The sequence below is a fragment of the Chrysochloris asiatica genome, unplaced genomic scaffold (assembly GCF_000296735.1).
Source record: "Chrysochloris asiatica unplaced genomic scaffold, ChrAsi1.0 scaffold00259, whole genome shotgun sequence".
NCBI classification, from domain to species: Eukaryota; Metazoa; Chordata; class Mammalia; order Afrosoricida; family Chrysochloridae; genus Chrysochloris; species Chrysochloris asiatica.
In genome coordinates, this window is record NW_006408777.1 from 2,140,186 (window position 1) to 2,158,540 (window position 18,355).

An 18,355-nucleotide genomic window follows, 5' to 3' on the forward strand; every position below is an offset into this window, starting at 1 on the left:
TAATATCCATATGCCTACAAGAAAGACCAGACAACTATTATTAAAATTTGCACACCAACTGCTAAAGCCAGTGATGATGAAATTGAAGGACCCTACCAACTTTTTTAATATAGAATTGGTCAAACATGCAGTCAAGATGTATTGATAATTACTGGTGATTGCAATGCAAAGATTGGAAACAAAAGAGGACAAAGGATCAGTCACTAGAAAATAAGCCTTGGAAATAGAAATGATGCAGGAGAATGCATGACAGAATTTTGCAAAACTTTAGACTTATTTACTTTTTTTTTTTTCAATCGTGGTTGTTATCATTTATTGAACATCTAGAATTTGTCAGCAACCATACTGGGTAATTTACAATCATAATTTCCAATTTCAAAAACTGTGGGTAGGGTTAAAACTGTTTTTTTTTAGAAAAGCTGAATCACTCATCTAAGGCTGTATATGGTCAGTAAACGGAAGAATTGGGGGTTGACTTTAGGTGCTCTCCCACACCACGTAGCTTCTATATTATAGGAAAATATTATTATTTAAGTTAAATCTCACTTGTAAAATTCCAAACAATATCATTCACAATAATAATAAATAAGAAATTTAGATTTTATTTTCACAAATCTAGAAAGTAGTAGATAACAGTATAGAAAGTATAGATAACAGTAACAAGCTATTCATCTCCTAAATTCCGAAGATTAACAAGAAGCCCTTGGATTCAAATTAAAAAAAAAAAAAAAACCAACCCAACACATATTCCCTGTAGTCACAAACACAAAGATCTAAAACCCCATTTTAAAGCCATTTCTCTATATCAAGAATCCAGCCTGCATTTAAACCATGAAGTCACTGGAGTCACACTGTTGAGAAAACACAACATGATGGTGGGACCAACCCAGACACAAGACACAAACCAAGGCCCTTCCACACAATGACGATTCCTTCAGATGACTTTGTTTTAAGTCAATGTCTCTTCATGCCGTATATAATTCCCCAATGTCTGCTTAATGAAATACCACAATCGCCATGGGGTCTACTTTCCTGCAGTCTTGTGTAGACTTTGCTGCCACCCCAAAGCCCAAAGGGATGTCAAAAGGATGTAGTACACCACCACTCCCTGGTACTGACAGGTGTTTTCAGTAATTTGACCAAGCCCAGATTTCAACACATATGGTTCCCATATAGGAAGGACTTCTCTGCTCCAGGTTTTATCTATACTTTATACTTGGCATAGGGTGCCAGGTAATCTAGAGCTGTGATGTGCAACCAGAACTTGTGGGTCTTTGTGAATTTCCTGAAATAGGTCCACAGGGACACCAACTTGTCCCCAGAAATGTTGGTGGCCAGCTTTAGGAGCATCTCACATAGTACGCCCAGTCGCTGTGCAGCCTGAAGCAGTAGGTGCTGTTGAGCAGCTGAAGATTCTCCCTGATGTATTGCGTGAGCCTCTCGAACATCACACAAGTCTCCTCTTTAGTCAAAGGCCTCATTTTCCTGTAAATACCTTTTTAAAACAACATAAACACATGGACCTTACCAGCAGGAATACTCAGAAATCCAATTGATTACATCTCTGGAAAGAGACAGTGGAAAAGCTCTGTATCATCAGTCAAAAGAAGGCCAGGGGCACACTGTGGAACAGACCATCAATAGTTTGTGTGTAAGTTCAGACAGAAGCTAAGGAAAATTAAAACAAGTCCATGAGAGCCAAAGTAAGATGTTTAGTATATTGCATTAGAATTCAGAGATCATCTCAAGAACAGATTTGATGCATTATACACTAGTGACCACAGACCAGAAGAATTGTGATATGACATCAAAAATATCATTCAGTAAGAAAGCAAAAGGTCATTAAGAAGACAAGAAAAAAGAAAAAGAGCAATATGGATGTCAGAAGACACTTTCAAACTGTATCTCCAGTGTAGAGATGCTAACACAAATCGAAAAGTGGAAGTAAAAGAGCTGAATAGAAAATTTCAAAGGTCTTCTTGAGAAGACAAAGTCTTGAGAAGACAAAGTCAAATACAAAGATCTAGAGTTAGAAAACTAAAAGGGAAGAATATGCTGAGCATTTCTCAAGCTAAGGGAATTGAATAAAAATTCAGGTCTTTTCATGCAATATTGAAGAATTCTGTGGGCAAAATACTGAACAATACAGAAAACATCAAAACAAAATGGAAGGAATACACAGAGTCACTGTACCAAAAAGAATGGTCAATGTTCAACCATTTCAAGAAGTAGCATATTATCAAGAGCCGATGGTACTGTACAGCAAGAATCGTTCTCACCCCCTCCACACACAGAGTAGACAGGGATGCAGCCTTGGAAACCCTGTGTAGGGTCACTATGAGTTGGAACTGTCTACAACAACAATAGGGTGTCTGAGGCTGTAAATCTTTATGGGAACAGAAAGCCTCATCTTTCTCCCGCAGAACAGCTGGTAGTTTCAAACTGCTGACCTTGCTGTTAGCAGCCCAACTTATAACCACTATGCTTCCAGAGCTTCTTGAAAAAGAATACCATATAAGAATTAATGCATTTGAGTGGTGTTGGAGGAGAATAGTAAAAGTACCATGGACAAATAAATCTGTGTTGGAAGAAGTATAGCTAGAGTGCTCATTAGAAGCCAGCATAGCTAGAACTCGTCTCTCATACTTTGGATATATTGTCAGGAGGGACTGTCCCTTGGGAAAGCTATCATGCTTGGTAAAGTAGAGGGTCCATGAAAAAGAGGAAGACCCCCAGAGTGATTGATTGGCACAATCAGATCAGTGGTCTCAAGTGTAGCAATGATTGGGAGGTTGGCACAGAACTAACTGGTCAGTGTTTCATTCTCTTGTGCATAGGGTTGCTATGAGTATTTCATTCTCTTGTACATAGGGTTGCATTAGTACCACATAGGGTTGCTAATGAGTTTGTACCGTCTGGATAGCACATAAGAAAAACAACAGTTTCACTCAGCATAATGTTATCCAAGTTCATCTTGTTGTAAGGTGTTTTGCAGATTTGTCATTATTCTTCAGTGTTGAGTAGTATTCCATTGTGTGCATGTACCAGGGTCTGTATCCATTCTACTTCTGTCTCTTGACTGGTGCATTTAATCCACATAACATTCAGTGTTAATTGTCAATAGACATGAAATGATTGTTGTCATTTTGCTGTGTGTAGGTTTTTTTTTTTGTGTGTGTGTGTGTGTGGTTTTGATAGTTTATTTGTTCTATATAAACTTCTACATTGAGTTCTTTTTGTGTTTGTGTGTGTGTGTTTTCTGCTCATTTTCTTTATGCTTGTGTTTTAATGTTGACTAAATCTGATTTTATTTTAATGTGTATATTAATTTTATTTCATGTTACCCTTTATTAGTTTTTTCCGTCCATTCAGAGCCATCTGTTTTATCTAAAAATTGACTTGACTTTGCCATTTGGAAGTTTTGTATCTACACTATTCCCTCTTTTTGCTCTATAGTTGACTTCATTATGAATTGATATTGCTGGTTCTGTATTGTCAGTCTTTTCAAAGTAAAAACTTTGGAGACATCTGTATTTGGATTCAGTTCTCTATGCTATTCTTACATATCTTATTTCATGTTACTGTCTGCTGTTGCTTCTCAGTCCAAACAATACCACTTAATATTTTTTGTAAAGTTGGTCTGGTTATTACAAATGCCTGTAATTTCTGTGTATATGGAAATTTTATCATAGTACTTGAGGGACAGCTTTCCTGGGGTTATGATTCTTGGTTGGAAATTTTTTCTTCAGAAGTTTTATAATATGCATGAGTTCTGCTGATAAGTCAGAGCTTGTTCTTATTTGTTCCCCTTTGTAGGTAAATTTTCTTTTTTCATGAGCTTCTCTCAGGATTTTTCCCTTTTCTTTGGTCTTGGAAAGTTTGAGTATGATAGGTCTTGGTGATTTTCTTTAGGAGTCTGTTCTTTTTTTTTTTCTTTTAATGTTTTATTGTGAATTATGTGTTAGTTTACATGGGAGAACATTAGTTTTACATTCATCCTATCCTGTATCATTTCATTTCCATGGTTACAATCTCCTCCAAGCATCATCAACCAACCAAAGGGTATACACTACAAGCCTGCCACCCGGTCGTCAGCATACAGCCTCTCTCCCTCTCTGTGTCTAAAGTCTCCAACTGCTCCATCTCTCCAAGTAATCATCTCTGCCTCCAACTCTGGTGTCAGTGCTTCTCTGGGTAGGTTTCTGCTCTCAGCTCTTCTCCCTTGATGGTCCCAGGGACCTCTGCTCCTAGACTGAAAAGTTAGTCACTCCTCTCCTTGCTACAAAATGTCTATCTTTACCTTTCCAACCCTCACAATCAATCCTGATAACAATTATTCACTGTTGTATAACATGAGACCTATCCGCATTTCATTTCATGAGCCTTGCCCAGACAGATTGGATACTACTCAGTGGAGATTGTACCTTCCTTCACACCCTCTGGATCTAGGTTCTCTCTTGAAAGTTTGTAAGCCAGTCACTTTTTGCCTTTGTAGCTCTCCCACCCCCCCATTTTGGGTAGCCGATGTCCAAGTTGCCCATATCTGTCTACTCTTTGTATGGAGGGGTGGGTTGGGAATGATCCTTGCTGTAAACATTTGTTTCCTCTTTTGAGCTACTGTGTAGGTCAAGATCATCAAATTGTATCAGATTTCTCTTTTTTTCCTCTTCTTGTCTTCTTCTAGTTCAGCTGTGATCAACCAGTCATTACAGCCAGGTCAAGTGGGTGTTATCTGAAAGTGTGGGTGTTCTTCTTTTTACTTCTGGTTGAGCTCTGATCATCCATTCACTGAAGCCAGGATAAGTGGGTATTATCTGCAAGTGTGGGTGTTCTTATGCATATGCCCTCTCTTCTTATCAGCTGGACACTTCACTCTCCACTCTAGTACTCTGACTATGTCACTGACTCTGGGCCCAAGAGTCCCCAGGTCTTGCCACAGTGCTGGCTAACCAGGTCTCCACCCTGGTTCACAGGAGTCTATTGAACATTGTAGGGCTATTCTCGCAGCTTCATTGCTGTTTTTCCTTCACTTCCCTTTATTGGTGATGGACGTGGTCACCAATCAGAGCGTGTATTCCCATTGAGTCTTAGTCTTGGAAGGGGGTTTGCTCTGAGGGGACCCAACTGCTTGCCTTGATGTCTCCTGGACAAGTAACTTACTTGTTCTTGTAGTAACAGTCGGTCTGCCTATATTGTTTTGTTGGAGTCTGTTCTTTTTTTTCAGTATGGTTAGGGAGGTTTTGTTTCATCAACTCTTGGACAGTTTTCTCAGTGCTTCTTATTGTCTCTTTCTGCTCTGGAATTCCAGTCACCCTTAAGTTATTATGTTTGATGATATCCTACAAATATCTCAGGCTTTCTTCTGATTTTTTCGTTCTTTTTCAGATTGTTCTCCTAGCTTTCTAGTATTGAGAAATTTTTCTTCAAGGTCACTAATTTGGGCTTCCATCTATTCCTTTGCCCTTTCATTTTATTATCTGCATCTAGTCTGTTGTGATTTGTATTTTAGGTTGAAGAACATGAAGAAAATTTGGTCTCATGCAGATAATGTAGTTGGAAAAGGGAAGGAATATTTAATTAGCCTTTTCAGATAATTTGATACTACATCAAAACTCTATAGGAAGTAGTTTTTAAAAATATTTATTGCAATGTAGAATCTTAAATGATGTCAATGACAAGTTTTTATACTTGGTTTCATTGGGATTCATTGGTCTGTCTTGGCTTTTAAATGTATCTTTTATCTATGCATGGTTTTGTGACATCCTGCATTGGTCACTTGGAAAATGTTGGTTTAGTGACTTACAAACATATATCTTTCTAATGTTACACATTTCATTGATAACTGTTTATAAAAATCTTGTTTATTAATATCATTACCTATTTAAACAGAATACGGAGCTCTGGTAGCATAGTGATTATGAGTCGGGCTGCTGGCATCAGGGTCAGCAGTTCGAAACTACCAGCCGTTCTGCAGTAGAAACATGAGGCTTTCTGCTCCCACAAAGATTTATAGCCTTGGAAACCCTATGCAGGGTTGTTATGAATCAGAACTGGCTATATGGTACACCACCATCACGACGACCACTATTTAATTAGAAATAGGTATTCCAGAACACTTGATTGTGCTCATCAGATATCTGTACACAGACCAAAAGACAGTTGTTTGAACAGAACAAGGGTTTGCTGAATGGTTTGTAATTAGGAAAGATGTGTGCCAAGGCTGTATTCTTTCACAATACTTGTTCCATCCTGTATGCTAAGAAAATAGTCTGAGAATGCTGGATTATATGAAGAGTGTGGCATCAGGATTGGAGGAAGATTCATTATGGCTGTATGTGAAATTCCATGTAATCACTTCCCCAGCAGCCCTTCATAGATGTTATGTGCCGTCGAGTCGGTTCCGACCCATAGTGAACCCTGTACAGGGTTTCCGAGGGTGTAAATCTTTACGGGAGTAGAAAGCCTCATCTTTCTCCCGCGGAACAGCTGGTAGTTTCGAACCGCTGACCTTAAGGTTCGCAGCCCGATTCGTAACCACTACGCTACCAGAGCTCGGAGGCTGGAATTCAGGAACCTCCCGAAGGTAGAGATTGAGGTTTAAGCCTGTTCTTGCTTCATAGCTGGTTTTCCTTACATTTCTGGGTGGAGATCTTCCTGCGCCACTTCCCTGAGCCGTACACATAATACATCTTTTCTATCTCAGATTGTTTTAAACTCTTTGAGTCCTGATGTAGTTCAAACTGACCAGCCACTCCTTGGAAACCCCGTACAGGGTTGCTATGAGTTGGATCCCACTCTCCAGCACTAAGCAACAAAAACAAGGTATTGAAGAGATGTTAAGTTTGGATGTCGTTAATTTCTGATGAGAGCATCTTGATTTTTACAAATACTTACATATTGTTATAACATTTTGACGATGGATAATAAGAATATAGATGAGAGAATGCTGCTGTTACATCATAAACTTGGATTGAAAAGGATGCTTACCACATCTGGAGATTGAATATGGAAAATTGCAGGCTAATGTGCTTTTTTTCAGTGAGTTTTAAAAGATACGTGATAGGATGTGCCAGTGTGACATTCATGTGTTCCCAATTTGTCTTTCCTTGTCTAGAATCTCAGTGTTTTGTGGATTATTTATTTAAAAGAATGCTTATGTGTTCTGCCCTTGGCTTTACCCTAGCTGTTGTGAGCACTGGGGACAAGTGGAGAATGGGGGCGTGGCTGAATGGGTGCTTGTGTGCATGGCTAGCCCTCCCTCCCTATTTCAGGGGAAGGTGCTGAGTGGACAAGTGGCTGGAAGCCTTGCATTCTTGACATGCAAATGCTACTGAGTTCACTTGTCAGGAACGAAGTATATTCAATGAACGGTCTGTGATCTCTTTTGAAATTGTTGAAGTTACAGTCATGGATGGCTAGAAGATCATTTTTTATAGTTTCTTGATGATAGATCTCATCCATTACATGTCAGAAATTTTAAGGAAATAAGTATCCTTAAGTAGATCTTTAAGACCAGCCAGCAATGAATATATTTTTTAATATTACTAAATATAATTTTTTGTAGAAATTTGAAGCAACGAAGTCATCCTCACATATATGATGATGAGAATTGGTATTAACTGAATCTGTTGTTGGAAAATCAAGTCAAGATCATTGCTTATCAGATTTGTTCAGAAAATAAATGGGAAATGGAAGGAAAATAACTTGCATTTTACTTTGATGCTTTCTAGAATGCCTTTGAAGTTTGTTCTCAAACCTGAGACTGGATTTTTTTTTTTTAAAAGCTTTTATTGTGTATTGAGTGAGTGAAGGCTTGCAGGGAGGGCAGATCATCAGTTTTACATTCAGCAAATCATTGTAATGATTGCAATCCCCTCCATGCACCCTTAGCCAACAGTGTTTGCCTTTTATATATATATATATATATACAGATACCACATTGACAGTATATACTCATTTAAATGTCCAGAGGGTACAAGCCTCCTGCTTGCAGGCACATTGCCTTGCTCAGTCCATGGGCCTGTAGTCCTCTGCTGCTCTCTTTATGCTTTCAGTTCTGCTCCCAAAGAACTTATGTTGCTGATCCATCTGACAGCTCTTCTGAGAACATTCCAGGTATTGGAAAGTGGGCCAGAGAGAAGTCTGTGGCCTTTTTAAATAGAGTATGCCTACAAGAGGTTCTTCTGCCCTGGACTTCCTTTATTTTTGTTGCTGAAGCAGAGGGATTTTCGAGGGCACTCCTTTGTAGGAGTACAAATGCTCTAAGAAATTAAAGTTTGCCATAATGGACACAGAAATATACTTCATTTATTACATAAATTTATGTATTACATTAAAAATGACCCAAAACCCCCACCAGTTACTGTCTACTCATCTCTGGCTCAATGATCACCCAATATGTGTCAGAGTAAAATTGTGCTCCATACAGTTTTCAGTGGTTGATTTTATGGAAGTAGATCACCAGGTCTCTTTATTCTGAGCCATCTCTGGGTGGACTAGCACCACTAGTCTTTAAGTTATCTGCTTAGTGCATTTATAGTTTGTACTACTCAGGTACTCCATTTACTACATTAAAAACCCCAAACCAAACTCAGTGTAGCAGTTGTTGAGTTGATTCCAACTCTTCTGCCCCATAGGGTTTCATAGGCTCTAAAAAATTTTTTTTGACCTTTTTATTGTAACTTAGGTGAATGTTTACAGAGCAAATTGGTTTCCTAGTCATACATGTTTTGTTTTGTGACACTGATTGTAATCCCCATAATGTAGCAGCACTCTCTCAGTTCGTTCTTATGTTTCTTGTTTCATTCATCCTTCTTTCTTACTATTTTTGCCTTTTGAGCTTTATTGTTCTTAAGTGTCGTCGAGTTGGTTCCAAATCATAGCAACCCTTTATAGGATTTTCAGGGAGCGGCTGGTGAACTTGAACCACTGACTTTGTGGTTCAAACCGACCTTGCTCTCCAGTGTATTATCCCACAGCGCCATGCCAGGACTTTATCCCTGGGTAAATCCTGCTCTTTAGATTTCATGTGGTTGACTGACTATTCTAGGAAGTGCTATCGTCCTGGTGTTATTTTTTACCTTATAGGTCTGACTATTGATTGATTGAAAGTTGAGTCATGGGAGTCAGTTTAGTTCCAGGCTTGAAGGGTGACAAAAGTTTTTTGGGGTTTTACTCTATCAGATTAATAAAGGAGCTCTGGTAGAGTAGTGGTTACGACTCAGGCTGCTAACCTCAAGGTCGGCATTTTGAAACTACCAACTGTTCACGGGAGAAAGATGAGGCTTTCTGCTCCTGTAAAGATTTACAGCCTCGGAAACCCTGTGTAGGGGTTACTATGAATTGGAATGGACGCCACAGTATTTAACAACGACAACATCAGACTCATAAACCTGACCGTTAAGTGACTTTAGTATTTAGAGATATTACCTACATGAGTATAGGTAAAGTTCATCAAATTGTAGCAATTTACTGTTTCCTTTATCAATTTTTTTTTTTTTTTTAATCTTCCTCTAGTCGAGCTCTGATTATCGAGCCATTGAGGCTAGGTCAAATGAGTACTGTCTGAAAGTTTGGGTGTTCTTGTGTATTTCCCCTCACTTCGTATCAGCTGGATGCTTCACTCTCAGCTCTAGCCCTCTTTGTGCCCTTGTCCATGGGTTCAGGTATCCCCAGGTCTCACCGCACTTTGGACCAACCAGCCCTTCCTCTTCTCTCTCTCATCTCCAGGTCAGCGAACGGGTGTCTATGAAACTTGGTTGAACTCTGCCCATTTCTGCATTGCTGCCTTTTCCCCTCTTTCACTCACCAGTAGACCAATGTGATTGTCAGCAAGCTTACATGCCTGCTCATGTGTTCCCTTTGAGTTTCTGTCTTATGGGGGGTTAGTCCTGAGGGAACTTGATTGCTTGCCTTGATGGCTTCCTGGAGAACAGCGTGCTTATTCTTGTAGTAGCCAGTCATTCTGCCATTTTTGTTTTGGGCTTTTCCTGCTGATCGTTCTTTGAAGATGTATCTTCTGTTGCTCTAGCTGTTCCAGGCTGGTCTGCTTGTCCTATCTAGTGGGAGTGTCCCACCTCAGAAGGTTCTGGATGGGGCTCAGTATTCCACCTAAGGTCCTATACACTGCAAAGGTGCCGCAAGAGGCTTATTTCATTGGGCAAGTTGTAGAACCCGTTTTAGGTATTCCAATCAGTTCAGCCTATATTTTAATTGTATTATTTGTCTTTGTATTGTTGAGGTATTGATTGTTTAAATAAATTTTAAAGATTGGTCTCTTGTCTGATATGTCATTGCCATACTCATAGTCTTTGGTTCTCTTTTGACTGTTTTGGTGAAATCTTTTCATATGTCTAATTTTTAAGAGTTCCCAGGCTTCTAGTTTGTCTTCTGCAGTTTGTGTGTTTCAGTTATGCTTGGTGTAGTGTATTGATGCCATGAATTAGGGAGTCCTGGTATTGCACTGTAGGTTAAGCACTAGATTGCAAGGTTAGTTTGAACCACAAGGTTGACAGTTCAAACATACCAGCAGGAAACCCTATACGTGGTCTTTGTGCGTCGGAACTGACTTGACAGCACTTAGCAACAACAAGTTTGTCTCTGTTTTTTAATTGATTCCCTTTATAGTTCTAGGTTTTACCTTTATGTCTTTGATCCATCTTGAGCTAGTATTGTGTATGATGTGAGATTCAGTTTCTGTTTCCTTTTTCTGCAAACGGGTATTCATTTTGCCAGCACCATTTATTCACTAGGCTATCTCTTCCCTCCTTAATGGGATTTTGCCCTTTGTTAGAGATCAATTGTTCATTGGGGGATTGATTTGCTTCTGGGTTCTCAGTTCTGTTCCATGGGTTTTTGTTTTCCATGTAGCTGACATGCCAATACCAGGCTGCTCTGACTACTGTGGCTATATGGTTGTTGTTGTTGTTGTTATGTGCTGTGGAGTCGGTTCCGACTCATAGCAACCCTGTATAGGGTTTCTGAGGCTGTAAATCTTTACAGGAGCAGAAAGCCTCATCTTTCTCCCACGGAACAGTTGGTAGTTTCGAATTGCTGACCCTGAGGTTCGCAGCCTGATTCATAACTATTACGTTACCAGAGGTCCTTGTGGCTATATGGTAGGTTTTGAAAATGGGAAATAAGAGGTTTTCACCTTCATTCTTTTTTTTTTTTTGCTTTGCTTGTCTAGCGTCTCTTTCCTTCACATATAAAGTTGGTAATTAGATTTTCCATTTCTTTTAAGAATGATGGTAGAATCTGGATTGAAAACACATTATTTTTATAGATCATTTTAGTAGGTAGTGCACGTTTCATAATGTTTAGTCTTCTTATCCATGAGCATAGTTTATTCTCCCATTTATGTAGCGCTCTTGTGGTTTCTTGTAATAGTGTTTTGTAGTTGCTAAGTGCTTTCCAATCAGTTCTGATCCATAGCAATCCTGTAGAGGGTTTCTGAAGAGAGGCTGGAGAGTTTGAACCTCCAACTTTGCAGTTCAAACCAACCTGGTTGAGTGCTTGTCCTACAGTGCCACACCAGGACTCCTTTGTCGTTTATATCTTTGATTACATTTATTCCTAAATATGACTTCATCTTTTGGGTCATCATTTTAAGCTGTTTATGGGAGCAGATTGCTTCATCTGTTTCCTGCGGAGTTTGAATCACTAACCTTACTGTTGTTGGGTTTGAATTGCTGACCTTGAGGTTAGCAGTGTATTGCTTATCCTTTAGGTTAGCAGCCAAGTGTTGACTACTACTTTTACTACATCAACCAGGTACTAAGTTACCTTTAGGGTGAGGCAGCACTTTAGAATTATTAGAACTTCCCTGGTAAGTTTGTATTTAAAAGTGAAGCCTCAATGAATTATTACATGATGATGCTATTGTCATTAAGTTCTGACTTCTCAGTTTTAACCACTCACCCTGTGGCTATCAGTCCAGTGCTTTTGGTACAGTGTCACACATGAGATCCTGTTTATATAATATTGTACATTATTTATTTGTATAAATACTTTTTTTGTCTATCCGTTAACTATGTTTCTTGAACTTTTGATTGTTTTTCTATCAGTAGAAACTTAACTTTCAGAAAAGGACAGCTACTCTTTGCCTGTTTCTAATTTGCTTTGAGTCGAGTAGAGGAGACACTGTTGTCTGTCCAGTTCTTTTACACCTTTTCCCCCTGCAAATGAAGCCATACCCAGAGACATCCCATGATTGGAATGTCTTGCAAAATATGCAAGCCTAGCTTGCATATTTTCCTTGTAAAAAATTTCATGTTAAAAAAATGATGTATGCACAGCCTTGGAACAATAGGGCTGCAGGATACAGGGATTGAGACATGGTTGGAATGGGGAAAAGGGGGTAAATAATGTTAAGATGCTTGGCTGTCTTATGAATCTTGGTTTCCTTGGCATACCATTATAAAATAGATACTGGAGGGGGAGAGAAAGAATAGCCAGAAATATCACCATAGAAAGCTTGTAAGTCTGTCTTCTGCCTATAACTGATTGGAATACCTAAAATGGATCCCCTCTGCATTACATAAGACCATAGGTGGAATCCTGAACAGAATCCAGAATCTTCAGAGGAAGGAACTTTCCACTTGAAAGGAAGCAGACCAGCCTGAAGCGGCTAGAAGAACAGAAGATACTTCTTGAAAGAAATACTGACAGGAAAAATACAAAACAATATAGGAAGATCGACTGATTACTACAAGAACAAGCAAGTTGCTTGCCCAGGAGACATCAAGGCAAGTGGTCATGTCCCAGAGCAAACCCCCTTCCAAGACTAAGACTCAATGGGAATACATGCTCTGATTGGTGACCACGTTCGTCACTGTTAAGGGGAAGGGAGGGGAAAACAGCAGTGAAGCTATGAGCTAAGCCCTACAATGTTTAACAGACTCCTGTGAACCCGAGTGGAGACCTGGTTGGCCAGCAGTGTGGCAAGACCTGGGACTCTTGGGCCCAGAGTCAGTGACATAGCCACAGATGACTAGATTGGAGAGTGAAGCGTCCAGCTGATAAGAAGAGAGGACACAAGAACACCCATACGTGCAGAGAATACCCACTTCAATGACTGTATGATCAGAGCTCAACCAGAAGAAGAAAGAAGAGGAAAAAAAGAGTAATCTGATACAATTTGATGAACTTGACCTACACCTATGGATGCAGTAGCTCAAAAGAGGGAACAAATCTTTACAGTGAAGGTCATTCCCACCCCCTCCGTACACAGAGTAGACAGGGATGGGCAACTTGGACATTGGCTACCCAAAATGGGGGGGCTTCAAAGGCAAGAAGTGACTGACTTATAAACTTTCAAGAGGGAATCTAGATCTATTGTGCGCAGAGGAAGGTAGAATCTCTACTGAGTAGTATCCAATCTGTCTAGGCCAGACTGATGAAAGGAAATGCGAATAGGTCTCTTGTGATACAATACTGAATCATCAGGACTGATTGTGAGGCTTGGAAATGTCAAGGTAGACATTTTGTAGCAAGGAGGACAGTGATTAACTTTGCAGTCTAGGAGCGGAGGTCCCTAGGACCGTCAAAGGAGAAGAGCGGAGAGCGGACCCTACTCAGAGAAGCAGTGACGCCAGAGATGGAGGCAGAGACGATGACGTGGAGAGATGGAGCAGCTGGGGACTTTAGACCCAGAGAGGGAGAGGGGCTTTGTGCTGATGACCCAGAGAGGGAGAGGGACATAGTGACCCTACATGGGTTTCCGAGGCTGTAAATCTTTACAGGAGCAGAACGCCTCATCTTTCTCCCTGGAACCGCTAGTAGTTTCGAACTACTGACCTTGAGGTTGGAAGCCCAATTCATAACCACTACACTACCAGAGCTCTTTCCGTAAAGATTTACAGCCTCGGAAACCCTGTACAGGGTCGCTATGAGTCGGAACCGACTCCACGGCACATATAATAACAACAAAGGCTAGAATGTAGCCAGTAGCAACTGAAGTAGACCTAGCAAATAGGAAACATCCTCATCCTGACCGAAACCTCACAGATAATGCTTGTCTGGACAACTCTATCTAAATCCAGATCTAAAGGGTGAGCGGGACACTGCCAGATGGAGTGGTCAAGAAAAGTCTGTATGAAATGTAGTATCACAGAAAATCTATAACTACATGGGTGTGGTGCAACTGGAAGCCAAACCATGAAAGGTCCTATCATTTATTCTGAATTCACAGAGAAGCCACTCAAAAGTCTTTAAGCTATGAATTTTAGAAACATGCACATTTTAGAAGAATCACTTTTACTAAAAGGTGAATCATGCATTGGGAGAGGTAGGAATACAACAAAACTGAGGCCAAGAAGACCAATGAGAAGGCTCTCGCAGGAATTCAGGGAAAACACAAAAGTGAGGTAAAGAAAAAGAGAATATGATATCCAACCATTCAGCTTGGCTTCTGGTTAAATGTTGACAGATGAAAGAGTCTAGGATGATAAATAGGACTCTGGCTTGGATGACCAAGTGAATGGTGGTACCACTCACTCAGGTATGGCACACAGAAAAGAAAAGACTTATCTAGGATGCTGGAGGAGTGTAGAAAAAACTCACAGGAATACCATATAAAAGTGAAGAGATCAAGAGAGAAAGCTGGGCTGGTGATCTGGATGTTTAAGTCATTAGCAAACAGAAAGAAGGCCACATTTTGAGGCAGATACAATCACTCACCTAGAGAAAATGCTTAGAGTCAGAAGAGAAAAGGACAGAAGTTTAAGCAATGCTTAGAGGGCAGGCCGAAATGTCAGCCAGCATGAGAAAGAAATCATGAAAAAGCTTCAAGAAGGAAGTGACCAACAAGTTCAAGTGCTACAGAGAAGGAAAGTAATAAAAATGTCTATTAGATTCCACTACAGTCCTAGTGTGGCTTTTCAGGTTACTGCACTGGGCTGCAAGGTCAGTTTGAACTGCAAGGTTAGTGGTTCAAGCTCACCAGCAGCTCCTTGAAAACCATAGACAGAGTCACATGAGTTGGAACTGACTTGATGGCACATAACAATAACACAGGCTGTGATGGAGTCCTGCAGTGGCACTGTAGGAGACGCACTGGACATCTAACTTCAAGATTGTGAGTTCAAACCCACCAGTCACTCCTGGGAGATCCTATGCAGGGTCACTATGAGTCAAAACCAACTCAAAGGCACTTAACAACATCAGAGGCTATGATAGTCTAACTTTATTAAGGGTTGTTTTTATAAAATAATGGAAAAGAAGATCAAGCATGCTCAAGTTTAATTGTTAATAGGTGGAAAAAGACAACACAGACAGCTCCCAACATTTGCCTAAGAAGGCAAAAGGGCAGACAGGAACTTACTAGAAAGAGAACCATTAAGGACTGGTTTTCTGCTCCTTAAAATGAAAGGAACAGCCATGTAGCTCTGGATAAACTCCTTAGCCTCTCCCTATAAAGTGCAGATAATGACAATATTTATTCCATAGTGTTTATTAGAATTAAGGGAGTTAACACTTATAAAGCTGTCAGAACAGGACCTGCCTGCCATGTAGTAAACACTTCATTTGTTGTTCTTGTTAAAGGAGATCAAGTCGGTTTCAACTCATAGTGACCCTGTATAGGGTTGGTTCAAACCAACCTTGGGGTCCAGTGCATTATCCTGCAGCACCATACCAGGACTCCAAAGCACTATAAACTATAAACTATGTAGGCCCACACATATTTATTTGAAAGAAGTCAACGAAAGGCAGAAAAAGTAAGGGAAGTTAAGAGACTGAGGTAACTGAAGAGGTGAGGTGAAGTGAGGTGAGGTGACAGAAGATCTGTCTCTTCCACCGGGAAAGGCTTTAGAAAGACAGGTGCAGATTCGACAAGGAAACTGAAATTAGAGAAGGCAGCTGTGGTGATGAGCTGTGGATTTTAGCAAAAGATCACCAAAATAAAATGGCACATGCAAAGATCACTACAAATACAATGATGGTCTAAGACCTGGCTCTGAAGTACCTCCCCTTCTCTAGAACTCCATTCTCTCCTTTGTAAAATACAGGCTCCACCACAACCCTCTAATTTAGGAATACTAAGTTAGATTGTGGAGTCCTCGTGCAGCACCGTGAGTTAATGCACTGGACTGCAAAGTTGGTTTGAACTGCAAAGTCGGCAGTTCAAGCTCACCAGCTGCTCCTCGGAAACCCTATACAGGGTTGCTAAGGGTCAGGAACCAACTCTACGGCACTTAACAACAACAAATTTAGATTGTGGAACCCAGTGTGGTGCTGTAGGATCAGCACTGAACCAAAAGGTGGTTTGAACTACAAGGTCAGCAGTTCAAACTCACCAGCCACCCCTTGGAAAGGCTGCAGAGGGTCACTATGAGTTGGAACTGATTAGATGGTATTTAACAACAACAACTTACACTGTAAATATGGAATGAAGCACTCGGCACAGTACCTGGTTTACAATTAGTACTCAATGCACATAACCAAGTATATTCAGTTTTAACATGAAAAATTTTTAAATGTTTTATTGTGAATTATGTGATAAGTTTACATAGGAGAACCTTAGTTTTACATTCATCCTATCCTGTATCATTTCATTGCCATGATTACAGTACCCTCATTCATCATCAATCAATCAAGCCTGTAAGCAAACCTGCCCCCAACAACAATTACAGGAGCAGAAAGCCTCATCTTTCTCCCGCAGGACAGCTGGTAGTTTCAAACTGCTGACCTTAAGGTTTGCAGCCCAATTTGTAACCACTACACTACCAGAGCTCTTTACATACTAGCGTTTAGGACACTTGAATGTGTTAGTGTGGCTGAGGAACTGCATTTAAATTTTAATTTGATTTTAGTTAATTTAAATGTAACTAGCCACATGTGGCTTATGGCCAATGTATTGGACAGAGAAGGGTGTTTAAGTGTCCCTTCGGCTCCTGAGCACTTTTTCAGAAAAACAAAAGAATACTTTGTTGATAGTATTGGAGGGGTGAGAAAAGTTATATAAAAAAAATAAACTCAAGAAATCAAAGCATGCTTATATGAAGACTTAAGTATGTATTGATGTTGGTGTAAAAAAATGATTTTGCTCAAGAATGCTTCTGATTTTTCAAGAAACAATTATTGGCACCGTATTAAAATGGTTACTTGCTTCATACCGGGCGTACATCTAGAATACTTGAATACAAGCTGTAAACCTAAGGAGATTGGTGAATATACCAGAATTTATTTTAAGCAGATATTTTATAATTTTAAAAGATACTTGAATATTAGATTGCTAGTGCAAGTCCTGGTGGGAAACTGTAGGATAAGCACTGGACTGCTCACTGAAAGTTCAGCAGTTCAAATTCACCAGTCATTTCTCGGAAACCCTATACAGGGTCACTATGAGTCAGAATTGACTTGACAGCACTTAACCGCACCAACAAGTAATGGTATTGCTTCGAATAAGTGAGAAAGCAGTATATACAAAAATTTGGGCAAATGTATTTAAATGTTAGAAGCAATAAAACAAAACAAAACCCAAACCAGTTTCTGTTGGAAATATTTGACTCATAGCAGCCCCATATGTTACCGAGTAGAACTGTTCTGTGGGATTTTCTTGGCTGTAATCCTAATGGAAGCAGATCATCACCGAAACTTAAACTTTAACCACTAACTTTTGGTTAGTGGTTGAACACTTACTATGCCACTCAGGGTGCCCTTTACAAGCAGCCACCACCATTAAGTTGATTGCAGCTCATGGTGATTCTATAGGAGAGAGTAGAACTTTTGTGTAAAGTTTCCAATGATGTAATCTTTAGACTGCCATGTCTTTTTTCTGAAGAGAGGCTGCAGTTAGCAACCAAGTGCTTCACCACTCAGCCTCCCTATTACAAGCAATAGATTGGTAATGCATTTCCCCTTATGAATATAAGTAGAAGGCAAAGCAGGAGAAGAGATGAGTGAAAGGCCATGTCAATTTGTAGGCTGCTCTGAACCCAGGCACAAGTCTTTATAGGAATCAGGAGATGTAAAGGTAGAAAAACACCTCAGTGTCCATCCTTTTTAAAAAAATGGTTTATTGTGAATTATGTGATAGTTTACATGGGAGAACATTAGTTTCACATTCATTCTATCATATATCGTTTCATTGCCACGGTTACAATCCCCTCCATCAACCAACCAAAGTGTATACACTACAAGCCTGTACCACGGTCATCAGCACACAGCCCCTATCCTCTTTGGATCTAAAATCCCCAGCTGCTCCATCACTCCACGTCATCAACTCTGCCTCCATCTCAGGCATCACTGCTTCTCTGGGTAGGGTCCCGCTCTCTAGTCTTTTCCATTGATGGTTCCAGGGACCTCTGCTCCTAGACTGCAAAGTTAATCACTCTCCTCCTTGCTATAAAATGTC

General features: G+C 40.0%; 1 protein-coding gene and 1 pseudogene across 1 annotated transcript in view; one reads left to right on the forward strand and one right to left on the reverse strand.

Annotated features, from left to right (window-relative positions):
- Positions 1–18,355, forward strand: part of CHD7 (chromodomain helicase DNA binding protein 7) — a 409,978-nt gene that overhangs the window by 114,653 nt on the left and 276,970 nt on the right. The gene's annotated exons all lie outside the window — the stretch shown is intronic.
- Positions 950–1,481, reverse strand: LOC102823665 (annotated as a pseudogene).